A 15,091-nucleotide genomic window follows, 5' to 3' on the forward strand; every position below is an offset into this window, starting at 1 on the left:
GATGACACTTTCAGGTAGTGATCAGTACCCCAATCAGACTTGGCTCACCAAATTTCGTTCTTCTAGGTTAAACCGTTCGTTGGCAGTAACAGTTTTAATTTTTAGGTTTCACTCTGTTTTCTCCGATATGGATACATGTAGATGGAACTCTAAATCAAACACGGTTTGTGCTAGCTCTTTGAATCTTGACACAATAAAGTAGGTCCAAGTTCTATCTCTATGGTTTGTTTCCTATTGATGTAGCCCTAAGCAGAGACTGCTGCAAATCACTTTCATGGAAAGGGGTTTCCAAGAATCCAAAAAACTACGAGTTTCCAGAAATCACGGCACACATTTTTTCACCCTATCTTGATGACACTTTGAGTTAATGATCAGTACCCGAATCCCACTTGGCTCACCAAATTTCGTTCTTCTAGGTTAAACCGTTCGTTGGCAGTAACAGTTTTCATTTTCAGGTTTCACTCTGTTTTCTCCTATATGGATACATGTAGTTGGAACTCTAAATCAAAGACGGTTTGTCCTAGCTCTTTGAAACTTGACACAATAAAGTAGTTCCAAGTTCTATCTCTATAGTTTGTTTCCTATTGATGTAGCCCTAAGCAGAGACGGGCGCACATCACTTTCATGGAAAGGGGTTGCCAAGCTTCCAAAAAACTACGAGTTTCCTGAAATCTCAGCACACATTTTTTCACCCAATCTTGATGACACTTTCAGGTAATGATCAGTACCCCAATCCCACTTGGCTCACCAAATTTCGTTCTTCTAGGTTAAACCGTTTGTTGGCAGTAACAGTTTTAATTTTTAGGTTTCACTCTGTTTTCTCCGAAATGGATACATGCAGTAGGAACTATAAATCAAACACGGTTTGTGCTAGCTCTTTGAAACTTGACACAATAGAGTAGTTCCAAATTCTATCTCTATGGTTTGTTTCCTATTGATGTAGCCCTAAGCAGAGACGGGCGAAAATCACTTTCATTGAAAGGGGTTGCCAAGCTTCCAAAAAACTTCGAGTTTCCTGAAATCTCAGCACACATTTTTTCACGCAATCTTGATGACACTTTCAGGTAATGATCAGTACCCAAATCCCACTTGGCTCACCAAATTTCGTTCTTCTAGGTTAAACCGTTCGTTGCCAGTAAGAGTTTTAATTTTTAGGTTTCACTCTGTTTTCTCCTATATGGATACATGTAGTTGGAACTCTAAATCAAAGACGGTTTGTGCTAGCTCTTTGAAACTTGACACAATAAAGTAGTTCCAAGTTCTATCTCTATGGTTTGTTTCCTATTGATGTAGCCCTAAGCAGAGGCGGGCGCAAATCACTTTCATGGAAAGGGGTTGCCAAGCTTCCAAAAAACTACGAGTTTCCTGAAATCTCAGCACACATTTTTTCACCCAATCTTGATGACACTTTCAGGTAATGATCACTACCCCAATCCCACTTGGCTCACCAAATTTCGTTCTTCTAGGTTAAACCGTTCGTTGGCAGTAACAGTTTTAATTTTCAGGTTTCACTCTGTTTTCTCCTATATGGATACATGTATTTGGAACTCTAAATCAAAGACGGTTTGTCCTAGCTCTTTGAAACATGACACAATAAAGTAGTTCCAAGTTCTATCTCTATGGTTTGTTTCCTATTGATGTAGCCCTAAGCAGAGGTGGGCGCATACCACTTTCATGGAAAGGGGTTGCCAAGCTTCCAAAAAACTACGAGTTTCCTGAAATCTCAGCACACATTTTTTCACCCAATCTTTATGACACTTTCAGGTAATGATCAGTACCCCAATCCCACTTGGCTCACCAAATTTCGTTCTGCTAGGTTAAACCGTTCGTTGGCAGTAACAGTTTTAATTTTTAGGTTTCACTCTGTTTTCTCCGATATGGATACATGTAGTTGGAACTCTAAATCAAACACGGTTTGTGCTAGCTCTTTGAATCTTGACACAATGAAGTAGTTCCAAGTTCTATCTCTATGGTTTGTTTCCTATTGATGTAGCCCTAAGCAGAGACTGGCGCAAAATACTTTCATAAAAAGGGGTTGCCAAGCTTCCAAAAAACCACGAGTTTCCTGAAATCTCAGCACATATTTTTTCACCCAATCTTGATGACACTTTCAGATAATGATCACTACCCCAATCCCACTTGGCTAACCAAATTTCGTTCTTCTAGGTTAAACCGTTCGTTGGCAGTAACAGTTTAAAATTTTTAGATTTCACTCTATTTTCTCCTATATGGATACATTTAGTTGGAACTCTAAATCAAACACGGCTTGTGCTAGGTCTATGAAAATTGACACAATAAAGTATTTCCAAGTTCTAACTCTATGGTTTGTTTCCTATTGATGTAGCCCTCAGCAGAGACTGGCGCAAATCACTTTCATGGAAAGGGGTTTCCAAGAATCCAAAAAACTACGAGTTTCCAGAAATCTCGGCACACATTTTTTCACCCTATCTTGATGACACTTTCAGGTAATGATCAGTATCCCAATCCCACTTGGCTCACCAAATTTCGTTCTTCTAGGTTAAACCGTTCATTGGCAGTAACAGTTTTAAATTTTAAGTTTCACTCTGTTTTTTCCTATATGGATTCATGTAGTTTGAACTCTAAATCAAACACGGTTTGTGCTGACTCTTTGAAACTTGACAAAATAGAGTAGTTCCAAATTCTATCTCTATGGTTTGTTTCCTATTGATGTAGCCCTAAGCAGAGACGGGCGAAAATCACTTTCATGGAAAGGGGTTGCCAAGCTTCCAAAAAACTTCGAGTTTCCTGAAATCTCATCACACATTTTTTCACCCAATCTTGATGACACTTTCAGGTAATGATCAGTACCCCAATCCCACTTGGCTCACCAAATTTTGTTCTTCTAGGTTAAACCGTTCGTTGGCAGTAACAGTTTTAATTTTTAGGTTTCACTCTGTTTTCTCCGATATGGATACATGTAGTAGGAACTCTAAATCAAACACGGTTTGTGCTAGCTCTTTGAATCTTGACACAATAAAGTAGGTCCAAGTTCTATCTCTATGGTTTGTTTCCTATTGATGTAGCCCTAAGCAGAGATGGCGCAAATCACTTTCATGGAAAGGGGTTGCCAAGCTTCCAAAAAACTACGAGTTTCCTGAAATCTCAGCACACATTTTTTCACCCAATCTTGATGACACTTTCAGGTAATGATCAGTACCCCAATCCAACTTGGCTCACCAAATTTCGTTCTGCTAGGTTAAACCGTTCGTTGGCAGTAACAGTTTTAATTTTTAGGTTTCACTCTGTTTTCTCCGATATGGATACATGTAGTTGGAACTCTAAATCAAACACGGTTTGTGCTAGCTCTTTGAATCTTGACACAATAAAGTAGGTCCAAGTTCTATCTCTATGGTTTGTTTCCTATTGATGTAGCCCTAAGCAGAGATGGCGCAAATCACTTTCATGGAAAGGGGTTGCCAACCTTCCAAAAAACTACGAGTTTCCTGAAATCTCAGCACACATTTTTTCACCCAATCTTGATGACACTTTCAGGTAATGATCAGTACCCCAATCCCACTTGGCTCACCAAATTTCGTTCTTCTAGGTTAAACCGTTCGTTGGCAGTAAGAGTTTTAATTTTTAGGATTCACTCTGTTTTCTCCTATATGGATACATGTAGTTGGAACTCTAAATCATAGACGGTTTGTGCTAGCTCTTTGAATCTTGACACAATAAAGTAGTTCCAAGTTCTATCTCTATGGTTTGTTTCCCATTGATGTAGCCCTAAGCAGAGACTGGCGCAAATCACTTTCATGGAAAGGGGTTGCCAAGCTTCCAAAAAACTACGAGTTTCCTGATATCTCAGCACACATTTTTTCACCCAATCTTGATCACACTTTCAGGTAATGATCACTACCCCAATCCCACTTGGCTAACCAAATTTCGTTCTTCTAGGTTAAACCGTTCGTTGGCAGTAACAGTTTTAATTTTTAGATTTCACTCTATTTTCTCCTATATGGATACATGTAGTTGGAACTCTAAATCAAACACGGCTTGTGCTAGCTCTTTGAAACTTGACACAATAAAGTAGTTCCAAGTTCTATCTCCATGGTTTGTTTCCTATTGATGTAGGCCTAAGCAGAGACTGGCGCAAATCACTTTCATGGAAAGGGGTTTCCAAGAATCCAAAAAACTACGAGTTGCCAGAATTTTCGGCACCCATTTTTTCACCCTATCTGATGACACTTTCAGGTAATGATCAGTATCCCAATGCCACTTGGCTCACCAAATTTCGTTCTTCTAGGTTAAACCGTTCATTGGCAGTAACAGTTTTAAATTTTAAGTTTCACTCTGTTTTTTCCTATATGGATTCATGTAGTTTGAACTCTAAATCAAACACGGTTTGTGCTGGCTCTTTGAATCTTGACACAATAAAGTGGGTCCAAGTTCTATATCTATGGTTTGTTTCCTATTGATGTAGCCCTAAGCAGAGATGACGCAAATCACTTTCATGGAAAGGGGTTGCCAACCTTCCAAAAAACTACGAGTTTCCTGAAATCTCAGCACACATTTTTTCACCCAATCTTGATGACACTTTCAGGTAATGATCAGTACCCCAATCCCACTTGGCTTACCAAATTTCGTTCTTCTAGGTTAAAACGTTCGTTGGCAGTAAGGGTTTTAATTTTTAGGATTCACTCTGTTTTCTCCTATATGGATACATGTATTTGGAACTCTAAATCAAAAACGGTTTGTGCTGGCTCTTTGAATCTTGACACAATAAAGTAGTTCCAAGTTCTATCTCTATGGTTTGTTTCCTATTGATGTAGCCCTAAGCAGAGACTGGCGCAAATCACTTTCATGGAAAGGGGTTGCCAAGCTTCCAAAAAACCACGAGTTTCCTGAAATCTCAGCACACATTTTTTCACCCAATCTTGATGACACTTTCAGGTAATGATCACTACCCCAATCCCACTTGGCTAACCAAATTTCGTTCTTCTAGGTTAAACCGTTCGTTGGCAGTAACAGTTTTAATTTTTAGATTTCACTCTATTTTCTCCTATATGGATACATGTAGTTGGAACTCTAAATCAAACACGGTTTGTGCTAGCTCTTTGAAACTTGACACAATAAAGTAGGTCCAAGTTCTATCTCTATGGTTTGTTTCCTATTGATGTAGCCCTAAGCAGAGACTGGCGCAAATCACTTTCATGGAAAGGGGTTGCCAAGAATCCAAAAAACTACGAGTTTCCAGAAATCTCGGCACACATTTTTTTCACCCTATCTTGATGACACTTTCAGGTAATGATCAGTATCCCAATCCCACTTGGATCACCAAATTTCGTTCTTCTAGGTTAAACCGTTCATTGGCAGTAACAGTTTTAAATTTTAAGTTTCACTCTGTTTTTTCCTATATGGATTCATGTAGTTTGAACTCTAAATCAAACAGTGTTTGTGCTGGCTCTTTGAAACTTGACACAATAGAGTAGTTCCAAATTCTATCTCTATGGTTTGTTTCCTATTGATGTAGCCCTAAGCAGAGACTGGCGCAAATCACTTTCATGGAAAGGGGTTGCCAAGAATCCAAAAAACTACGAGTTTCCAGAAATCTCGGCACACATTTTTTCACCCAATCTTGATGACACTTTCAGGTAGTGATCAGTACCCCAATCAGACTTGGCTCACCAAATTTCGTTCTTCTAGGTTAAACCGTTCGTTGGCAGTAACAGTTTTAATTTTTAGGTTTCACTCTGTTTTCTCCGATATGGATACATGTAGATGGAACTCTAAATCAAACACGGTTTGTGCTAGCTCTTTGAATCTTGACACAATAAAGTAGGTCCAAGTTCTATCTCTATGGTTTGTTTCCTATTGATGTAGCCCTAATCAGAGATGGCGCAAATCACTTTCATGGAAAGGGGTTGCCAAGCTTCCAAAAAACTACGAGTTTCCTGAAATCTCAGCACACATTTTTTCACCCAATCTTGATGACACTTTCAGGTAATGATCAGTACCCCAATCCCACTTGGCTCACCAAATTTCGTTCTTCTAGGTTAAACCGTTCGTTGGCAGTAAGAGTTTTAATTTTTAGGTTTCAGTCTGTTTTCTCCTATATGGATACATGTAGTTGGAACTCTAAATCATAGACGGTTTGTGCTAGCTCTTTGAATCTTGACACAATAAAGTAGTTCCAAGTTCTATCTCTATGGTTTGTTTCCTATTGATGTAGCCCTAAGCAGAGACGGGCGCAAATCACTTTCATGGAAAGGGGTTGCCAAGCTTCCAAAAAACTACGAGTTTCCTGAAATCTCAGCACACATTTTTTCACCCAATCTTGATGACACTTTCAGGTAATGATCACTACCCCAATCCCACTTGGCTCACCACATTTCGTTCTTCTAGGTTAAACCGTTCGTTGGCAGTAACAGTTTTAATTTTCAGGTTTCACTCTGTTTTCTCCTATATGGATACATGTAGTTGGAACTCTAAAGCAAAGACGGTTTGTCCTAGCTCTTTGAAACTTGACATAATAAAGTAGTTCCAAGTTCTATCTCTATGGTTTGTTTCCTATTGATGTAGCCCTAAGCAGAGACGGGCGCAAATCGCTTTCATGGAAAGGGGTTGCCAAGCTTCCAAAAAACTACGAGTTTCCTGAAATCTCAGCACACATTTTTTCAACCAATCTTTATGACACTTTCAGGTAATGATCAGTACCCCAATTCCTCTTGGCTCACCAAATTTCGTTCTTCTAGGTTAAACCGTTCGTTGGCAGTAACAGTTTTAATTTTTAGGTTTCACTCTGTTTTCTCCGATATGGATACATGTAGATGGAACTCTAAATCAAACACGGTTTTTGCCAGCTCTTTGAATCTTGACACAATAAAGTAGGTCCAAGTTCTATCTCTATGGTTTGTTTCCTATTGATGTAGCCCTAAGCAGAGATGGCGCAAATCACTTTCATGGAAAGGGGTTGCCAACCTTCCAAAAAACTACGAGTTTCCAGAAATCTCGGCACACATTTTTTCATCCAACCTTGATGACACTTTCAGGTAGTGATCAGTACCCCAATCAGACTTGGCTCACCAAATTTCGTTCTTCTAGGTTAAACCGTTCGTTGGCAGTAACAGTTTTAATTTTTAGGTTTCATTCTGTTTTCTCCGATATGGATACATGTAGATGGAACTCTAAATCAAACACGGTTTGTGCTAGCTCTTTGAATCTTGACACAATAAAGTAGGTCCAAGTTCTATCTCTATGGTTTGTTTCCTATTGATGTAGCCCTAAGCAGAGATGGCGCAAATCACTTTCATGGAAAGGGGTTGCCAAGCTTCCAAAAAACTACGAGTTTCCTGAAATCTCAGCACACATTTTTTCACCCAATCTTGATGACACTTTCAGGTAATGATCAGTACCCCAATCCCACTTGGCTCACCAAATTTCGTTCTTCTAGGTTAAACCATTCGTTGGCAGTAAGAGTTTTAATTTTTAGGTTTCAGTCTGTTTTCTCCTATATGGATACATGTAGTTGGAACTCTAAATCAAAGACGGTTTGTGCTAGCTCTTTGAATCTTGACACAATAAAGTAGTTCCAAGTTCTATCTCTATGGTTTGTTTCCTATTGATGTAGCCCTAAGCAGAGACGGGCGCAAATCACTTTCATGGAAAGGGGTTGCCAAGCTTCTAAAAAACTACGAGTTTCCTGAAATCTCAGCACACATTTTTTCACCCAATCTTGATGACACTTTCAGGTAATGATCAGTACCCCAATCCCACTTGGCTCACCACATTTCGTTCTTCTAGGTTAAACCGTTCGTTGGCGGTAACAGTTTTAATTTTCAGGTTTCACTCTGTTTTCTCCTATATGGATACATGTATTTGGAACTCTAAATCAAGACGGTTTGTCCTAGCTCTTTGAAACTTGACACAATAAAGTAGTTCCAAGTTCTATCTCTATGGTTTGTTTCCTATTGATGTAGCCCTAATCAGAGGCGGGCGCAAATCTCTTTCATGGAAATGGGTTGCCAAGCTTCCAAAAAACTACGAGTTTCCTGAAATCTCAGCACACATTTTTTCACCCAATCTTGATGACACTTTCAGGTAATGATCACTACCCCAATCCCACTTGGCTCACCACATTTCGTTCTTCTAGGTTAAACCGTTAGTTGGCAGTAACAGTTTTAATTTTCAGGTTTCACTCTGTTTTCTCCGATATGGATACATGTAGTTTGAACTCTAAATCAAAGACGGTTTGTCCTAGCTCTTTGAAACTTGACACAATAAAGTAGTTCCAAGTTCTATCTCTATGGTTTGTTTCCTATTGATGTAGCCCTAAGCAGAGATGGCGCAAATCACTTTCATGGAAAGGGGTTGCCAAGCTTCCAAAAAACCACGAGATTCCTGAAACCTCAGCACACATTTTTTCACACAATCTTCATGACACTTTCAGGTAATGATCACTACCCCAATCCCACTTGGCTAACCAAATTTCGTTATTCTAGGTTAAACCGTTCGTTGGCAGTAACAGTTTTAATTTTTAGATTTCACTCTATTTTCTCCTATATGGATACATGTAATTGGAACTCTAAATCAAACACGGTTTGTGCTAGCTCTTTGAAACTTGACACAATAAAGTATTTCCAAGTTCTAACTCTATGCTTTGTTTCCTATTGATGTAGCCCTAAGCAGAGACTGGCGCAAATCACTTTCATGGAAAGGGGTTGCCAAGAATCCAAAAAACTACGAGTTTCCAGAAATCTCAACACACATTTTTTCACCCTATTTTGATGACACTTTCAGGTAATGATCAGTATCCCAATCCCACTTGGCTCACCAAATTTCGTTCTTCTAGGTTAAACCGTTCATTGGCAGTAACAGTTTTAAATTTTAAGTTTCACTCTGTTTTTTCCTATATGGATTCATGTAGTTTGAACTCTAAATCAAACACGGTTTGTGCTGGCTCTTTGAAACTTGACACAATAGAGTAGTTCCAAATTCTATCTCTATGGTTTGTTTCCTATTGATGTAGCCCTAAGCAGAGACTGGCGCAAATCACTTACATGGAAAGGTGTTGCCAAGCTTCCAAAAAACTACGAGTTTCCTGAAATCTCAACACACATTTTTTCACCCAATCTTGATGACGCTTTCAGTTAATGATCAGTACCCCAATCCCACTTGGCTCACCAAATTTCGTTCTTCTAGGTTAAACCGTTCGTTGGCAGTAACAGTTTTAATTTTCAGGTTTCACTCTGTTTTCTCCTATATGGATACATGTAGTTGGAACTCTAAAGCAAAGACGGTTTGTCCTAGCTCTATGAAACTTGACACAATAAAGTAGTTCCAAGTTCTATCTCTATGGTTTGTTTCCTATTGATGTAGCCCTAAGCAGAGACGGGCGCACATCACTTTCATGGAAATGGGTTGCCAAGCTTCCAAAAAACTACGAGTTTCCTGAAATCTCAGCACACATTTTTTCACCCAATCTTTATGACACTTTCAGGTAATGATCAGTACCCCAATCCCACTTGGCTCACCAAATTTCGTTCTGCTAGGTTAAACCGTTCGTTGGCAGTAACAGTTTTAATTTTTAGGTTTCACTCTGTTTTCTCCTATATGGATACATGTAGTTGGAACTCTAAATCAAACACGGTTTGTGCTAGCTCTTTGAATCTTGACACAAGAAAGTAGGTCCAAGTTCTATCTCTATGGTTTGTTTCCTATTGATGTAGCCCTAAGCAGAGACTGGCGCAAATCACTTTCATGGAAAGGGGTTGCCAAGCTTCCAAAAAACTACGAGTTTCCTGAAATCTCAGCACACATTTTTTCACCCAATCTTGATGACACTTTCAGTTAATGATCAGTACCCCAATCCCACTTGGCTCACCAAATTTTGTTCTTCTAGGTTAAACCGTTCATTGGCAGTAACAGTTTTAATTTTCAGGTTTCACTCTGTTTTCTCCTATATGGATACATGTAGTTGGAACTCTAAATCAAAGACGGTTTGTCCTAGCTCTTTGAAACTTGACACAATAAAGTAGTTCCAAGTTCTATCTCTATGGTTTGTTTCCTATTGATGTAGCCCTAAGCAGAGACGGGCGCAAATCACTTTCATGGAAAGGGGTTGCCAACCTTCCAAAAAACTACGAGTTTCCTGAAATCTCAGCACACATTTTTTCACCCAATCTTTATGACACTTTCACGTAATGATTAGTACCCCAATCCCACTTGGCTCACCAAATTTCGTTCTTCTAGGTTAAACCGTTCCTTGGCAGTAACAGTTTTAATTTTTAGATTTCACTCTATTTTCTCCTATATGGATACATGTAGTTGGAACTCTAAATCAAACACGGTTTGTGCTAGCTCTTTGAAACCTGATACAATAAAGTAGTTCCAAGATCTAACTCTATGGTTTGTTTTCTATTGATGTAGCCCTAAGCAGACACTGGCGCAAATCACTTTCATGGAAAGGGGTTTCCAAGAATCCAAAAAACTACGAGTTTCCAGAAATCTCGGCACACATTTTTTCACCCTATCTTGATGACACTTTCAGGTAATGATCAGTATCCCAATCCCACTTGGCTCACCAAATTTCGTTCTTCTAGGTTAAACCGTTCATTGGCAGTAACAGTTTTAAATTTTAAGTTTCACTCTGTTTTTTCCTATATGGATTCATGTAGTTTGAACTCTAAATCAAACAAGGTTTGTGCTGGCTCTTTGAAACTTGACACAATAGAGTAGTTCCAAATTCTATCTCTATGGTTTGTTTCCTATTGATGTAGCCCTAAGCAGAGACTGGCGCAAATCACTTACATGGAAAGGGGTTGCCAAGCTTCCAAAAAACTACGAGTTTTCTGAAATCTCAGCACACATTTTTTCACCCAATCTTTATGACACTTTCAGGTAATGATCAGTACCCCAATCCCACTTGGCTCACCAAATTTCGTTCTGCTAGGTTAAACCGTTCGTTGGCAGCAACAGTTTTAATTTTTAGGTTTCACTCTGTTTTCTCCTATATGGATTCATGTAGTTTGAACTCTAAATCAAACACGGTTTGTGCTGGCTCTTTGAAACTTGACACAATAGAGTAGTTCCAAATTCTATCTCTATGGTTTGTTTCCTATTGATGTAGCCCTAAGCAGAGACTGGCGCAAATCACTTACATGGAAAGGGGTTGCCAAGCTTCCAAAAAACTACGAGTTTCCTGAAATCTCAGCACACATTTTTTCACCCAATCTTGATGACACTTTCAGGTAATGATCAGTACCCCAATCACACTTGGCTCACCAAATTTCGTTCTTCTAGGTTAAACCGTTCGTTGGCAGTAAGAGTTTTAATTTTTAGGATTCACTCTGTTTTCTCCTATATGGATACATGTAGTTGGAACTCTAAATCAAAGACGGTTTGTGCTAGCTCTTTGAATCTTGACACAATAAAGTAGTTCCAAGTTCTATCTCTATGGTTTGTTTCCTATTGATGTAGCCCTAAGCAGAGACTGGCGCAAATCACTTTCAAGGAAAGGGGTTGCCAAGCTTCCAAAAAACTACGAGTTTCCTGAAATCTCAGCACACATTTTTTCACCCAATCTTGATGACACTTTCAGGTAATGATCACTACCCCAATCCCACTTGGCTAACCAAATTTCGTTCTTCTAGGTTAAACCGTTCGTTGGCAGTAACAGTTTTAATTTTTAGATTTCACTCTATTTTCTCCTATATGGATACATGTAGTTGGAACTCTAAATCAAACACGGCTTGTGCTAGCTCTTTGAAACTTGACACAATAAAGTAGTTCCAAGTTCTATCTCTATGGTTTGTTTCCTATTGATGTAGGCCTAAGCAGAGACTGGCACAAATCACTTTCATGGAAAGGGGTTTCCAAGAATCCAAAAAACTACGAGTTTCCAGAAATCTCGGCACCCATTTTTTCACCCTATCTTGATGACACTTTCAGGTAATGATCAGTATCCCAATGCCACTTGGCTCACCAAATTTCGTTCTTCTAGGTTAAACCGTTCATTGGCAGTAACAGTTTTAAATTTTAAGTTTCACTCTGTTTTTTCCTATATGGATTCATGTAGTTTGAACTCTAAATCAAACACGGTTTGTGCTGGCTCTTTGAAACTTGACACAATAGAGTAGTTCCAAATTCTATCTCTATGGTTTGTTTCCTATTGATGTAGCCCTAAGCAGAGACTGGCGCAAATCACTTTCATGGAAAGGGGTTTCCAAGAATCCAAAAAACTACGAGTTTCCTGAAATCTCAACACACATTTTTTCACCCTATCTTGATGACACTTTCAGTTAATGATCAGTACCCGAATCCCACTTGGCTCACCAAATTTCGTTCTTCTAGGTTAAACCGTTCGTTGGCAGTAACAGTTTTAATTTTCAGGTTTCACTCTGTTTTCTCCTATATGGATACATGTAGTTGGAACTCTAAATCAAAGACGGTTTGTGCTAGCTCTTTGAATCTTGACACAATAAAGTAGTTCCAAGTTCTATCTCTATGGTTTGTTTCCTATTGATGTAGGCCTAAGCAGAGATGGGCGCAAATCACTTTCATGGAAAGGGGTTGCCAAGCTTCCAAAAAACTACGAGTTTCCTGAAATCTCAGCACACATTTTTTCACCCAATCTTGATGACTTTTTCAGGTAATGATCACTACCCCAATCCCACTTGGCTCACCACATTTCGTTCTTCTAGGTTAAACCGTTCGTTGGCAGTAACAGTTTTAATTTTCAGGATTCACTCTGTTTTCTCCTATATGGATACATGTAGTTGGAACTCTACATCAAACACGGTTTGTGCCAGCTCTTTGAATCTTGACACAATAAAGTAGGTCCAAGTTCTATCTCTATGGTTTGTTTCCTATTGATGTAGCCCTAAGCAGAGATGGCGCAAATCACTTTCATGGAAAGGGGTTGCCAACCTTCCAAAAAACTACGAGTTTCCTGAAATCTCAGCACACATTTTTTCACCCAATCTTGATGACACTTTCAGATAATGATCAGTACCCAATCCCACTTGGCTCACCAAATTTCGTTCTTCTAGGTTAACCGTTCGTTGGCAGTAAGAGTTTTAATTTTTAGGTTTCAGTCTGATTTCTCCTATATGGATACATGTAGTTGGAACTCTAAATCAAACACGGTTTGTGCTAGCTCTTTGAAACTTGACACAATAAAGTAGTTCCAAGTTCTATCTCTATGGTTTGTTTCCTATTGATGTAGCCCTAAGCAGAGACGGGCGCAAATCACTTTCATGGAAAGGGGTTGCCAAGCTTCCAAAAAACTACGAGTTTCCTGAAATCTCAGCACACATTTTTTCACCCAATCTTGATGACACTTTCAGGTAATGATCAGTACCCCAATCCCACTTGGCTCACCAAATTTCGTTATTCTAGGTTAAACCGTTCGTTGGCAGTAACAGTTTTAATTTTCAGGTTTCACTCTGTTTTCTCCTATATGGATACATGTAGTTGGAACTCTAAAGCAAAGACGGTTTGTCCTAGCTCTTTGAAACTTGACATAATAAAGTAGTTCCAAGTTCTATCTCTATGGTTTGTTTCCTATTGATGTAGCCCTAAGCAGAGACGGGCGCAAATCACTTTCATGGAAAGGGGTTGCCAAGCTTCCAAAAAACTATGAGTTTCCTGAAATCTCAGCACACATTTTTTCACCCAATCTTTATGACACTTTCAGGTAATGATCAGTACCCCAATTCCTCTTGGCTCACCAAATTTCGTTCTGCTAGGTTAAACCATTCGTTGGCAGTAACAGTTTTAATTTTTAGGTATCACTCTGTTTTCTCCTATATGGATACATGTAGTTGGAACTCTAAATCAAACACGGTTTGTGCTAGCTCTTTGAAACTTGACACAATAAAGTAGTTCCAAGTTCTAACTCTATGGTTTGTTTCCTATTGATGTAGCCCTAAGCAGAGACTGGCTCAAATCACTTTCATTGAAAGGGGTTGCCAAGCTTCCAAAAAACTACGAGTTTCCTGAAATCTCAGCACACATTTTTTCACCCAATCTTGATGACACTTTCAGGTAATGATCACTACCCCAATCCCACTTGGCTCACCACATTTCGTTCTTCTAGGTTAAACCGTTTGTTGGCAGTAACAGTTTTAATTTTCAGGTTTCACTCTGTTTTCTCCGATATGGATACATGTAGTTGGAACTCTAAATCAAAGACGGTTTGTCCTAGCTCTTTGAATCTTGACACAATAAAGTAGGTCCAAGTTCTATCTCTATGGTTTGTTTCCTATTGATGTAGCCCTAAGCAGAGATGGCGCAAATCACTTTCATGTAAAGGGGTTGCCAACATTCCAAAAAACTACGAGTTTCCTGAAATCTCAGCACACATTTTTTCACCCAATCTTGATGACACTTTCAGGTAATATTCAGTACCCCAATCCCAATTGGCTCACCAAATTTCGTTCTTCTAGGTTAAACCGTTCGTTGGCAGTAACAGTTTTAATTTTTAGTTTTCACTCTGTTTTCTCCGATATGGATACATGTAGTTGGAACTCTAAATCAAACACGGTTTGTCCTAGCTCTTTGAATCTTGACACAATAAAGTAGGTCCAAGTTCTATCTCTATGGTTTGTTTCCTATTGATGTAGCCCTAAGCAGAGATGGCGAAAATCACTTTCATGGAAAGGGGTTGCCAACCTTCCAAAAAACTACGAGTTTCCTGAAATCTCAGCACACATTTTTTCACCCAAACTTGATGACACTTTCAGGTAATGATCAGTACCCCAGTCTCACTTGGCTCACCAAATTTCGTTCTTCTAAGTTAAACCGTTCGTTGGCAGTAAGAGTTTTAATTTTTAGATTTCACTCTGTTTTCTCCTATATGGATACATGTAGTTGGAACTCTAAATCAAAGACGGTTTGTGCTAGCTCTTTGAATCTTGACACAATAAAGTAGTTCCAAGTTCTATCTCTATGGTTTGTTTCCTATTGATGTAGCCCTAAGCAGAGACTGGCGCAAATCACTTTCATGGAAAGGGGTTGCCAAGCTTCCAAAAAACCACGAGTTTCCTGAAATCTCAGCACATATTTTTTCACCCAATCTTGATGACACTTTCAGGTAATGATCAGTACCCCAATCCCACTTGGCTCACCAAAT

The sequence above is a fragment of the Spermophilus citellus genome (assembly GCF_964194105.1).
Source record: "Spermophilus citellus genome assembly, chromosome: 6".
In the NCBI taxonomy this organism is placed as follows: Eukaryota; Metazoa; Chordata; class Mammalia; order Rodentia; family Sciuridae; genus Spermophilus; species Spermophilus citellus.